Genomic DNA, 12,645 nt, shown 5'->3' with positions numbered 1-12,645 from the left:
GGAAAAAAGGAAAGGAATTCATAATTAAACCAAAAATTTTGAAATAATCTAACCAATGTCCTTACCAACCAAGTTAACTGATACCCGCAATCTTACGGGTGAATTCTTGGCCGGCTTATCAGAGAAATTTCAGGGGGTTATTGATGTAGAGATGGGGTATGGCTATTGCTGCAAGGGAAGTTGTAACTTTTGCTTTGAATTTATCAATCCCAAACTCAACTTTAGAAGGAGGCGCCGCCTTAATAATTCGGAAAATCAGCAGTACTAAAGAGGTCTTCTCTGCTATTGGTCAAACGATTTGCAGTGCTGTCCTATTTAGTTACCCAAACATTGATGTTAGTTGGGTTCCATGAGATGCAGATAGAGTTGTGCATGAATTCTAGTGTAATATGCCAAAACCCCTAATTTTGCCGAGTCTCTTTGGAATTTACTCCCAAGCTTTGTTCATTGAATTTTCAGCAAGTTTAGTAATAAAAAAATATTTTATTTTATCCAAAAAAAAAAAAACTAAGCTGGGATTGGTTCATCACATCTTGTTACTGTAGGCCTTTTTTAATTTTTGTTTTTGGTCTTTGACGGGGTTTTGCGTCAAAACGAGCAAAGCTTCTTATAATTTGGGATTGGGCTCAATTCTTAGGCCCACTTACAAATGGGCCTAGTTTGGGCTTCAATTGACCCAACCTTTACTGCAAATGAAATGCAGTTTGTTTTGCAATGTTATTTCATCATCTTCACATTCTTCGCACGCGTGTGTGAATCCGTGGTGGCCGGTAACTACATGGCCTCTAAACTAATCCACAGTCGAGCCCCTATATTCATTTTGACATGCTCAGATTAACCACTTCTTATGATTCCTAAATTTGTGGGCAATGTGGTCAGCTGTGATTTATTGCTGTCAATTTGCTTGATTACCTGTTGGTGAAGACAGATTCTATATGGAAGCATATTTCTCCTCTTCCTTTAGAATGACTTAATTCAAGAGGTAGAGTTAACGAGTTAAGTTTAGCCGAACTTTTTGGCTTTCAAGTTGGACTCATTAAGCTATCCTGCCGAGTTTGCTTTGCTTCTTTATGTAACAATTTGAAAATTGTGTTTGAACTTAGCTCATTAAAATTATCCCAAATTCAAACTCAAGGTCGAATTTGACTCGCATGACATAAACAAGCATAGTTCGATGAGCTCAATCTCAAAAAAATTCAAATATGCTTGAATATCTTATGTAATTTTGGAACTGAAAAAATATAATCAATTTGATTTATCTATTGAATGAAAAAAAATTCAACAAATATAAGAAGATTCCAAATGTTTAAACAAAACACAATTCTAAACCATCATGACAAGAAAAATCTACATAATTATTAAGAGTAACTAGTAATACTAGCTTGAATAAATGTACAAATGAGCTTAGAGCTTAAATAAACTATTCGTAAGCGGAGCCAAACTTGGCTCATTTAGAAAACCAGCTTAATTTGATGTTTGAACTTTCTTATTTAATTAAATGAACCTAACAAACCAAACTCAAACTTATATGATCCGAGTCGAGTTGAGCTCACAAGCCGCTTGTTCGTTTAACAGCTCTACCAGGAGACGAGCTAACCCTTGCTTTAGGCTGTTTATTTCATCCAGCATGAGGAAATGCTTGTTGAGCTGTGTGGGTAATTTGGGAGCAAAAGAGGATTGCCTAAAAAAACTACAACCACTTCCATACTGTCCATTGGAAATTGCAATTCTATGCAAAATTCTAGAAAATGTTATGTAATCAAGAACTCTCGATAAATTTATGTTTTTAGTTAATATGAACGTAAAATAATTGGCATCTTTTCATTTATCATTTTATACAGAATGCTGAATTCTTTTTTGGTTAACTCGGCTAGATGACTAACCATGCTCTCGAGGGAGACCAAGAACCTGAGAACATTCCTACCAATCAAAATGAGTCTATTCGTTAATCCTGCATGTGAACTGAGCAACAAATTCTTTCAGGATGCCTTGACCCAATTAATGTCCTTAAGGGTTTTATCTTTGTCTCATTATCTTAGTATTGTTAAGTTGCCCAATTTATTTAGTGGCTTGAAACAACTTCGTTTCCTAAATCTCTCCTCCACAAACAGACAAAAGCTACCGAATTGGATATGCTCCCTGTACAATTTACAAACCTTGCTGTTATCAAGTTGTAGGACCGTTGAAGAATTGCCAGCAGATTTTGGACAATTAATTGACTTGCGCTACCTGGATATTAGAGGAATTCCATTGAAGAAAATGTCACTATAAACGGGTAGACTAAAAAACCTTCAAGTTTTGAGTAATTTTGTGGTAGGCAAAAATAGTGGTTCGACAATTGAGGAGTTGGGCAAGCTTCCTATGCTTCGTGGTAAGCTATTCCTTTCAAGGCTTAAAAATGTTTCTGCTGGTAGAGATGCATACATGGCAAACATGAAGGGCAAGAAACACCTTGAAAAGCTAACTTTGAAGTGGAATGGTGATACTAATGAATCACAAGTTGCAAAGGATGTGCTTAATAAACTCCAACCTCGTTCGAATTTAAAGCGTCTAAAGATCGATGGATATTGCCGGACAAGCTTCCAAATTGGTTAGGAAACCCTTCGTTTTCCCATTTGGAATCCTTGAGTATATCCAGCTGTGAAAATTGCTATATCTTGCCTGCACTTGGTCAACTACAGGCCTTGCAGTCACTTGAAATAAATGGACTGAGTAAGATATCAACCTTGCCTGCAGTTGGACAGCTATGGTCCCTGAAATTACTTGAACTTGTTGGAATGGGTAATATAACAGCCTTGAGTGAGAGTTTATGGAGACATCACCACCAGCGCAACCAAACCATTTCTGTCTCTTAAAAAGTTTGAGATTTAAGAGGATGCCAAATTGGGTGAAGTGACATATACCGGAATGTGAAGAAATCTATAGAGAGCTTGGTATAATTGATTGTCCCAAGCTGATTGGAGAACTTCCCAGACAACTTTCATCACTGCAAAGGCTTGAGATAGGCGGTTGCCACAAACTTGTGCTTCCCAATGGTCAATTGGGTATATTCCAGGGAGACGTTAAACAATTCTCATCTCTTTCCGTATTAAAGATTTCATGGATGGAGAATTTGAAAGAGCTGTGCCGAGAGCTCAACAAGTTAGCCAGTCCTGAATATTTGGAGATATATAACTGTGGGTCTATATTACCTTTTCCGATGAGTTACCTACCCGCCTCACTAAAAACACTTGTATGTGATACTTGCCACAATCTGGAATTAGAGAGTGAAACCTGGCAAAGTGGGAGCCTGGAGTTTTTGGGATTAAATGGGTGCCGCTCTCTCAAAGCTCTGTCATTGGGCTCCTTTCATATGCTGAAACATCTCAGCATAAACTTAATGCCAAAGAATTGAGATGCTCTCGATTCCTCCAAGTGAGATTGGGAATCAAAGTAGCAATCTGACTTCACTGCAATCCTAAGACATCGGGGTTGCTATGATCTAATCTCTTCTCCAGGTGGATGATTGCCAGCTCCCAATCTAACAGAGATTAGTCCAAGCAATTGCACGAAGCTGGAACAGATGGAAGCCCTCCTCCTATCTCTTCGGTATTTAAGCATATATGATTGCCCAAAAATCGAGTACTTTCCAGAAGAAGGTTTGCCCTCCGGCATTCAATCCCTTGTGAGTTGTGATCTCTGATTGTGAAAAGCTCATGAGTGGCCGGAGAGTGGGATTTGGATAAACTCCCCCCCCCCCTCTCACAAACTTGAGCATTGATGGTATGAATGAACTAGAGTCATTTCCAAAGGACTGGTTTATGCCTTCACTTAAATCTCTAGAATTGTGCAGCATGAAGAATCTGAAAATGCTAAGCTATTCTGGTCTTGGGAACCTGACTTCTCTTGAAAATCTAAAGATCAGTTTTTGCATTCGACTCCTGTCCCTACCAGAAGATTGATTGCCAACCTCCCTCACTACACTGGAAATCACTCACTGCCATCTACTACAATTGCTGCCAAATACAAGACTGCCCGCCTCCCTCACTACACTGGCAATCACTCATTGTTATGTACTCCAGTCGCTGCCAAATGCAGGACTGCCCGCCTCCCTTAATGCAATGCGAAACGAGCACTGCTCACTGCTGAAACCAAGCTTAGAATGGGGGAGAGGAGAAGACTGGCCCAAGTTTGTTCATATCCCCTTCATACTAGTCGATTTTGGGATAGTCCCTTAATGGAGACACGTGTTACTTGTTGAGAGCTTGCACCCAAGGTTACAATACCTCCGTTACGATCCGCAAGTAACTTTTTCTGAATATGCTTTTTTTTTTCTTTTTTTTCAACTATTTTTTGTATTATGCATTCATTTATTCTACTATCTGCCACAAATTCAAGCAGACAAATCTATACTCCAAATCACGCTTGCGCTTTATTTGGATTTTTTTTCATTCTTTTTCATGCATTAGTGTAATTGATAATGTGCGTAAATTGTGCATGTATTCTTAATGGCAGTTTGCATCTTTAAAGGCACAATCAAGGATAATGTGTTGAATTCAGTTCTTTAACTATCTAAAAATAACAACTAATAAATGCAAGCAAGTCTTGGTTTTGTGTGTAAAATAGAGATCGGGTTCAAATATCCCTCTTCCTTCTCTTGACTTCTTAAATCTCACTCTTCTCTACGAAAAAAAAGTAATAATAATAAATGCATTGTCCATTCAAACTTTCCAATCTCCTCAAGCTTCATCTTAAATTGGTTGTGGAGAGTTCCTTTTCTTTTAGAAGGCAAAAGGAATATTTCACTTTATCAGCTAGAGAAGATAGGGAAGGATTTCAAAACTTTCTTTCAACTCCAAATCCAGTTTGAAGGGGGAACTGCATGTCAGCTTTCTTGGATTAATTCTTGCCATACATTTGATGTAATTACTTTTCTCTACTTTCAAGAGCCCATCATTGTGGCCCCTTGGCTGCATAAAGCTCTAGTGACATTGTGTTTAGCTATGCGATTCAGGGAAATCGAGGGCTTGAACGAAAGGAAACAAATGTTCTTTGTATTATAAGGTCCAATAACCTTAGTACTCCTGGTGGTTTGGTAGTATGATATGCTATAGCAAGTGAATAGTGGAGCAACAAATATAGAAACAATAATAGGATGTGCTAGTTTGAATGCATTGTATTCTAGGATGATACCACCATATTAGCTTATTGAGTAAAATTTTTTGAAAGGTATCAAATTGAAAAGATCCAAAAATAATGGCTTTGAAATTCAAGTATGTTTAGTTGAGCTTGATTGAATATGTGGGATATTTTATGCTTTAATTTGAGCAGACTTTATTAAAGCTGTGGAAAAAATAGGTGGATGCCCATGATGGGTTGTCCAACTCGGCTTCTACCTGAAAGTAGAAACAAAACAAAAAGAAAGGAAAAGGAGTAAACAGGTAACCTTTTCCACCGCTCCACCGAAAAAGGAAAGGAATAGAGACCGACAAATGTCTCTATAAGAATCGATAGAATAAGCAAGAAGAAGAGTGAGCTTTCGAGTCCTTCTTCCAATTTTCTCCTCCTCTAGAAAATAGAAGAACTAAGAAAATATAGCCTAAGATTTGGGTTGTGAAAAATGTGTGATTTCCACTATGATTCACACCCGACCAAGAGCATGTGATTTAGCTAGAATATCGAATCTGAAAAATTCACTGCGACCAAAGCTTCAGTGTAAGGTAACTCGATTTTGCTCATCTTTGATTTCCTACAATGGTATCAGAGCCTCTAAGGCTGAATTCATGCTCAACCATGCTCTGAGAAGTGTTTTGCGCTGGTTTTTTGGTTAAAGCTTAGAGCATGAGCTTTAATGGCCGATTTTGGCACATATAATTTCAGGCCATGAAATTTATGGAATATGTTCCTCATGTGGATTAGAATATACCTGCAAAATTTCATCGTTTAATTCTCTCTTGTTGTTGAGTTTTTTGAAGTTTACATATGTGTTGTCGAGCTATTTTCGGAGAATTTCTACGAATTGTGTGTGCAGAATTGAATATGTTTTATTACATATTTATGAAGTACTCTGAAAGAGCTTTCCAACACCATATCATGTGCGCAAAACGGATGCTGAGATAGTGAGAAATCTGAGTTCAAGAGTCCCTAGTCACATAACCTATAGCTGTATTCATTGGCTTATGTGAACTAATGAAGAAGATGACAGGCACATGAAGACACTTGCCATGTTGTGTGGCTGGGGCTATACTAGCTAATTAAAAAAATCAGAAAAACGCAACAAAAATGAGTTTTTCTTTGAAAATTTGCAGAAAATCATCTATGAATTAGAAAAATGTGATTCTTGCGCCAAATTTTTCCTGTTTTTTGCTCTCTTGGAATATATGATAATTTGAACTATTAGTTACCATTAGAAAATAGTTCAAATTTTTTTTGGTATATTCATGAAATTAAAGAAAATTGGAATAAAGGCTTGTATTTAATCCCTAATTTTTTTTTGGTATGATTTATATATTTAAGTCATGTGTGCATTCTATTTGGAATGTTTTAATTAGGGATATCTAGTTCAATTTTGTCTATGAATAACTGATAATAATTATTGAATTATGCTATCATTTGAGAAAAAGCATTTTTTTTCTCATGAATATTAATGCATACTAAATGTATGTTGATGTATGCATTTTATGTTATTACTGTATATGTTTTATTCAAGTAGGAAGCACGGGTTGGTCAAGTTAAAATTTCCACCCAAAATTAGCATGTATATATTGGAATAATATTACTTTAGAAGTTTTTAGTTTACAAGAGATGATTGGACGCTATGCGAACTTTCGATCTTGTACTAATTACTTCTAGTAAATATTATTTCAGTAATAATGGCTGCAAATGAATAATATATTTTTAGTGCTATTTTTTTTTTTTTTTTGCATTTTTTGTCTATGTGTAGCTTGATTGAGAACATGGCTATTGCAACAAAAAATATTGTGGCTGAATTAAACAAAGGGAAGAAACTGAACGGAGACAATTTCGATGTTGGCATCGAAAGGTTCAGTATATTCTTGAAGAGCAAGAATATTTGGAGGCTCTCCATCATACCATGAGTGAACCAAAGTATGGGGATACTCCTCGCCATCAGAAAAATCTAGAGGCTTATCAAGTCTGGAAAAAGAAAAATAGTAATGCTCGCATCACACTGTTGAGCAGTATGCAAGATGATCTGATGGTTGAATATGAGAATTATCCAACAGCTCATGAACTGTGGATTGCTTTGAAGGCAAAGTTTGGAGTGACTTCATCTACTAAAGTCAAACAGCTGACAATCAAGTTTGACACTTATGTAAAAAAACAACATCACTCGATGAAACAGCATCTGAGAGAAATGTCAAACATGATTACTGAGTTAAAGTCTGCTGGACATATATTGACTAATGAGCAACAAGTACAAGTTATCATTAGATCACTTTCCCAGAGTTGGGAGTATATGAAAGTCAACATGACTCATAACATTAACATCAAAACATTTGAAGATGCAAGGCATCATGTTGAATTGGAGGATGAGCGCCTAGAGGCAACTAGATCTTTCGGACAGGCTTATGTTGCTGAGTCAAACACAAGTAAGCCCTCTGACTTCAAACGTGACTTCAAACATAACAAGAAAAGGAAGGCGTTCAAAACGGCTGTCCCAGAATTTAAGAAAACTCAGACTGGCAACCGCAAGAGAAGCAAGCGCGGTGGTAAGAAAAAGGACAAGAGCAATCAATCTTGTTATAATTGTGGCAAATTAGGTCACTATGCTCATGAATGCACTGAGCCTAAAAAGGAATTGCTCAATTCTCCTCTTAACTATAATTTTGTTTCTAGCACTATAATGCTCGCTGAAACGAATCCTCTTTGGACTCTAGATTCAGGAGCCACAGACCATATAGCTAGAGAAAGAGGAGCTTTTGTCGAGTATCGCCGAATTCCAGCAAACACAAAATAGGTTATGTAGGAAACAATGCCAGGGTTGCAGTTACGAGTATTGGCACTTGTAAACTATGTTTGACAAATGGCCAAACCTTATTCTTACATGATGTGCTGTACGCACCAGACATTCGGCGAAACTTGGTTTTAGTTACTATTCTTATGCGTTTGGGTTTTTGCATGAGTCTTCATGGTCATGATGTAAAAATATGTCTTGGCACTCAATATGTTGGTTCCGCACACCTTTTGGATAACTTTCTTGTGCTAGATGTGGTACAAGAAAATGTAAATTATGACTATTGCTTTTCTTTGATTGAATCTTCTGGTAGTCATAATATTGATGCAAATACGTGGCATGCTAGACTTGGTCATATTGGGCAAGAAAGAATGAATAGGCTAGCCAAAGACGGACTTTTGAGTGATATCTCAAAAGTAAACTTGTCAATATGTGCGCATTGTTTAGCAGTAAAAGCAACAAGAAAACCATTTGGTAAAGGAACTAAAGCAGAACTTCCGCTGCAACTGATCCATTCTGATATATGTGGTCCAATGAACGTTAGGGCAAGGCATGGAGCCTATTATTTTATCACTTTCATTGATGATTTTACTCGTTTTGGTCATATTTATTTGATTTCCCACAAGTCAGAAGCATTAGATTGCTTCAGACGGTATTTGAATTTGGTTGAGAATCAATTAGACCAAACGATTAAAACATTGAGAACAGATGTGGACGTGAATATCTGTCAGATCAATTTAAATATTTATGTGATGAAAAAGGAATAAATAGGCAATTAACCATTCCTGGTACTCCGCAACAAAATGGTGTTGCTGAAAGGAGGAATAGGACCTTGTTGGATATGGTTAGGTCGATGATGGCACAAGCAAATTTGTCAATCTCCTATTGGGGAGATGCTTTGTTGACTGCCGCATATATACTTAATCGTGTGCCAACTAAATCAGTTTCTTCTACTCCATATGAGCTTTGGACAAAGTGAAAGCCTGATTTAAGCAATTTGCGACCCTGGGGGTCAGCAGCATATGTTCATGATCCAAGTCATATGTATGAAAAATTGGGTCCTAGAGGAAAAAAATGTATCTTTATAAGATACTCTGAACATTCAAAAGGATATGTGTTCATTGGTGAACACGTAGATGGAAGTGTAACTGAAATAGAATCAAAAGATGCCCAGTTCTTGGAAAATGAATTTCCAACTAGAGGTGAAATTGACAAAGATCTTGATTTATATGAAATGGAAGATCCTGATAATATAAGTACCCCAAGTAGTTCTAATATGAGACATAAGGAGATTCCTTATTCTCTTGAACCGAGTGGGAGTAACATTCCATCAAATGAATCAATTTCAAAGGAAATTCAACTACGTAGAAGCAATCATAAAAGCACTCCTCGTCGTCGTTTTGAGATTGAAGGAGAAGCTTTTATGATTGCACCACATGATGAAAGTGAACCTAGAACTATTGAAGAAGCTCTTTCATCAATTGATAATGCAGAATGGAAGAAAGCTATGGAAGAAGAAATGGAGTCTATGAAATTAAATCATGTTTGGGATCTAGTTGATCTGTCTCCAAAGCGTAAGGCTATTGGGAACAAGTGGGTTCTCAAAATAAAACGCAAGGCAGATGAATCCATTGAAAAATTCAAAACACATTTGGTAGCTAAGGGATATACCCAACAAGAGGGTATTGATTATGAAGAAACTTTTTCGCCTGTTGTAAGGTTTGCCTCAATTCGTCTTATCTTAGCTATTGTTGCCCATTTGGACCTTGAGTTGCACCAAATGGATGTTAAAACTGCTTTTCTTAATGAAGAATTGGATGAAGAAATCTATATGCAACAGCCTGTAGGTTTCATTACTAAAGATCAGGAGCTCAAAGTTTGCAAACTCCTTAAATCAATATATGGTCTTAAACAATCATCCAGACAATGGTACTTAAAGTTTCATCGAGCCATAACTTCTTATGGGTTTAAGATGATTGATGAGGATCATTGTGTCTGTATAAAGCAGTTTAAAGATAACTTTGCAATATTGTCACTTTATGTGGATGATATTCTATTGGCTGCAGACAACATAAATGTTGTAGTTGCCATTAAGAATGGTTATCTTTCCAGTTTGAAATGAAAAATATGGGCGAGGCAGCATATAATCTTGGTGTGAAAATATTTAGAGATCGTTCGAAGAAATTTCTTACTCTCTCACAAGAGGGTTATGTGTTGAAAATTCTCGAACAATTTCATATGCAGAATTGCAAACCTATTGACACATATGTAATAAAAGGCAATTCCCTTAGTAAAGAAATGTGTCCTAAGACTCTAGAAGAAATTAAAAATATGGAAAGAGTTCCATATGCGAGTGCTATGGAAAGTTTAATGTATGTCATGATGTGTACTCGTCCTGACATCTGTTATGCGGTTGGAATAGCAAGTCGATAACAGTCAAATCCTGGACCAGCTCATTGGCGAGCAGTAAAAAGGATATTGAGATATCTTAAAGGTATCTCCAATTATGTTTTGTACTATCAAGGTGGTAATCTACATTTGGTAGGTTACACTGATGCTGATTGGAGTGGGGATCTAGATGAACGGAAGTCTATGTCAGGATACGTATTCTTGCTAAATAATGGCACCATATCTTGGAGTAGCAAGAAACAAACATGCATAGCCTTATCTACCATGGAAGCTGAGTTCGTTGCATGTGCTGCAGCTGTACAAGAAGCTATTTGGCTAAAGAGGTTTTTACAAAATTTGTGAATTGGTGTCAATTCCTCTGTGCCTATTGTGATCAATTGTGATAGTCAAGCAGCTATTGACTATACTAGAGATCCCAAATATCATGGTAAAACGAAGCATATAGACACTAAATATCATTTTGTTAGAGATATTATCGTCAAAAGAAAATAATCTTGCAACATATATCTATGCATAAGATGGTTGCAGATCCTCTTACCAAGCCGATTACTAGAGATGTCTTCTTGTATCATGTTAAGACTCTTAGCTTGCATAGATTATGATAAGATATATGCTTTTTTGAGTTAGTAATGTAAATATTTCATATCTATAATGATATAGATATGTTGTTTGTTATTTACATTTGTTAGCACTGATATATATTTCAATAAATGTGTCTCCAAGCATTGGTCGACTTTCTCATACAAGTGACCACCTCAAGCGCTACGAGAGCGAGCTGAGATGAGACTAAATAACAGTCTTTGATTAGTTAACAACTTCGTGTCGCTTATGACTGTATAATAGAAATGTCGCCTTAACCAAGGTCAAGATGAGGTCTAAATAAAGCAAACCAGACATGATATCCCACGATCATGTAACATTGGATTATAGCCGAATACAAAATCTGAATAAGATGCTTAAAACAATGAGTTACTAAAGATTTCGGACTAGTCGCTTATGTGAAAGCGCTTGAGTCAAGATTCGTATGGTGGTATATTTGAAAAGTAAAGACATATGCTCTATTTATCAAGAGTTACCCACCATAACATGTGATTCATACCACATGTGCTATGAGGACCATAGAAGGAAAGTGAGTGAGTTTTCAGTTGAGAAATCTCTGCCTCCTCACTTGTATGAGTTCCTTCAATTGTGCCCTATGTGACTTTTGACAATGTTACAAGGTGATAAATAAATGTTTGCTACTCTAGCATGTTCCTTATGGTTATGATTGATTCAACCTTCCGGGCATAACTGAGAAAGCCATTTGTGCGTTACCAAGTGACATATGTGCAATAGGAAGACTGGTTTGGTCACACCTTTCACATGTATTTACTGGTTGAGCAAATGTATTTACTATTTAAGATGTAATACAATTGTGAATGCATTGTGAAATATGGATATCAAGTACGACTTTTGAGAGATTGGGTATACTATGATGGTGTGATGAAATGAGTCTGGGGCACAACAAGATAATGTATTCTTGTACTTTCTTTCGGGTTGAAACCGCTATGTCCTCCCTAACAGGTGCATAGTTTTTTTTTTTTTGCTCCCAAAGTGCAGGTATGCTCATAGGCCGCACGACCCACTTTCCTGTATGAAGGTTATAATGTTCTTGAAAATAGAGTTTGAGGAGATTTTAGATGGATCTATCCCATCATGTGCGAGTGGGAGAATGTGGGAAAAATAGGTGGACGCCCATGATGGGTTGTCCAACTCGGTTTCTACCTGAAAATAGAAACAAAACAAAAAGAAAGGAAAAGGAGTAAACAGGTAACCTTTTCCACCGCCCCACCGAAAAAAGAAAGGAATAGAGACCGACAAATGTCTCTGTAAGAATCGATAGAAGAAGCAAGAAGAAGAGTGAGCTTTCGAGTCCTTCTTCTAGTTTTCTCCTCCTCTAGAAAATAGAAGAACTAAGAAAATATAGCCTAGGATTTGGGTTGTGAAAAGTGTGTGATTTCTACTGTGATTCACACCTGACCAAGAGCATGTGATTCAGCTGGAATATTGAATCTGAAAAATTCCTCCTCTAGAAAAGAGCATGTAATTCAAACTTTAATTTGAATTCTTTTTCAAGAAGGAGTAAGTGGAGAACCACTTTTAATTCTCTTAACAAAAAAAAAAAAAAATCTGTTCCAAGAAACCATGTTCCAACATACTGCAAATTTCGTTTTCTGCCATGATAACCACAACATCCTTCACTTTCCATCCGATACATTTACTTATCTTGTTTGATTCAGAAC

This window comes from Coffea eugenioides, chromosome 10, assembly GCF_003713205.1.
Source record: "Coffea eugenioides isolate CCC68of chromosome 10, Ceug_1.0, whole genome shotgun sequence".
Taxonomy (NCBI): domain Eukaryota; kingdom Viridiplantae; phylum Streptophyta; class Magnoliopsida; order Gentianales; family Rubiaceae; genus Coffea; species Coffea eugenioides.
This window is presented reverse-complemented; position numbering follows the sequence as displayed.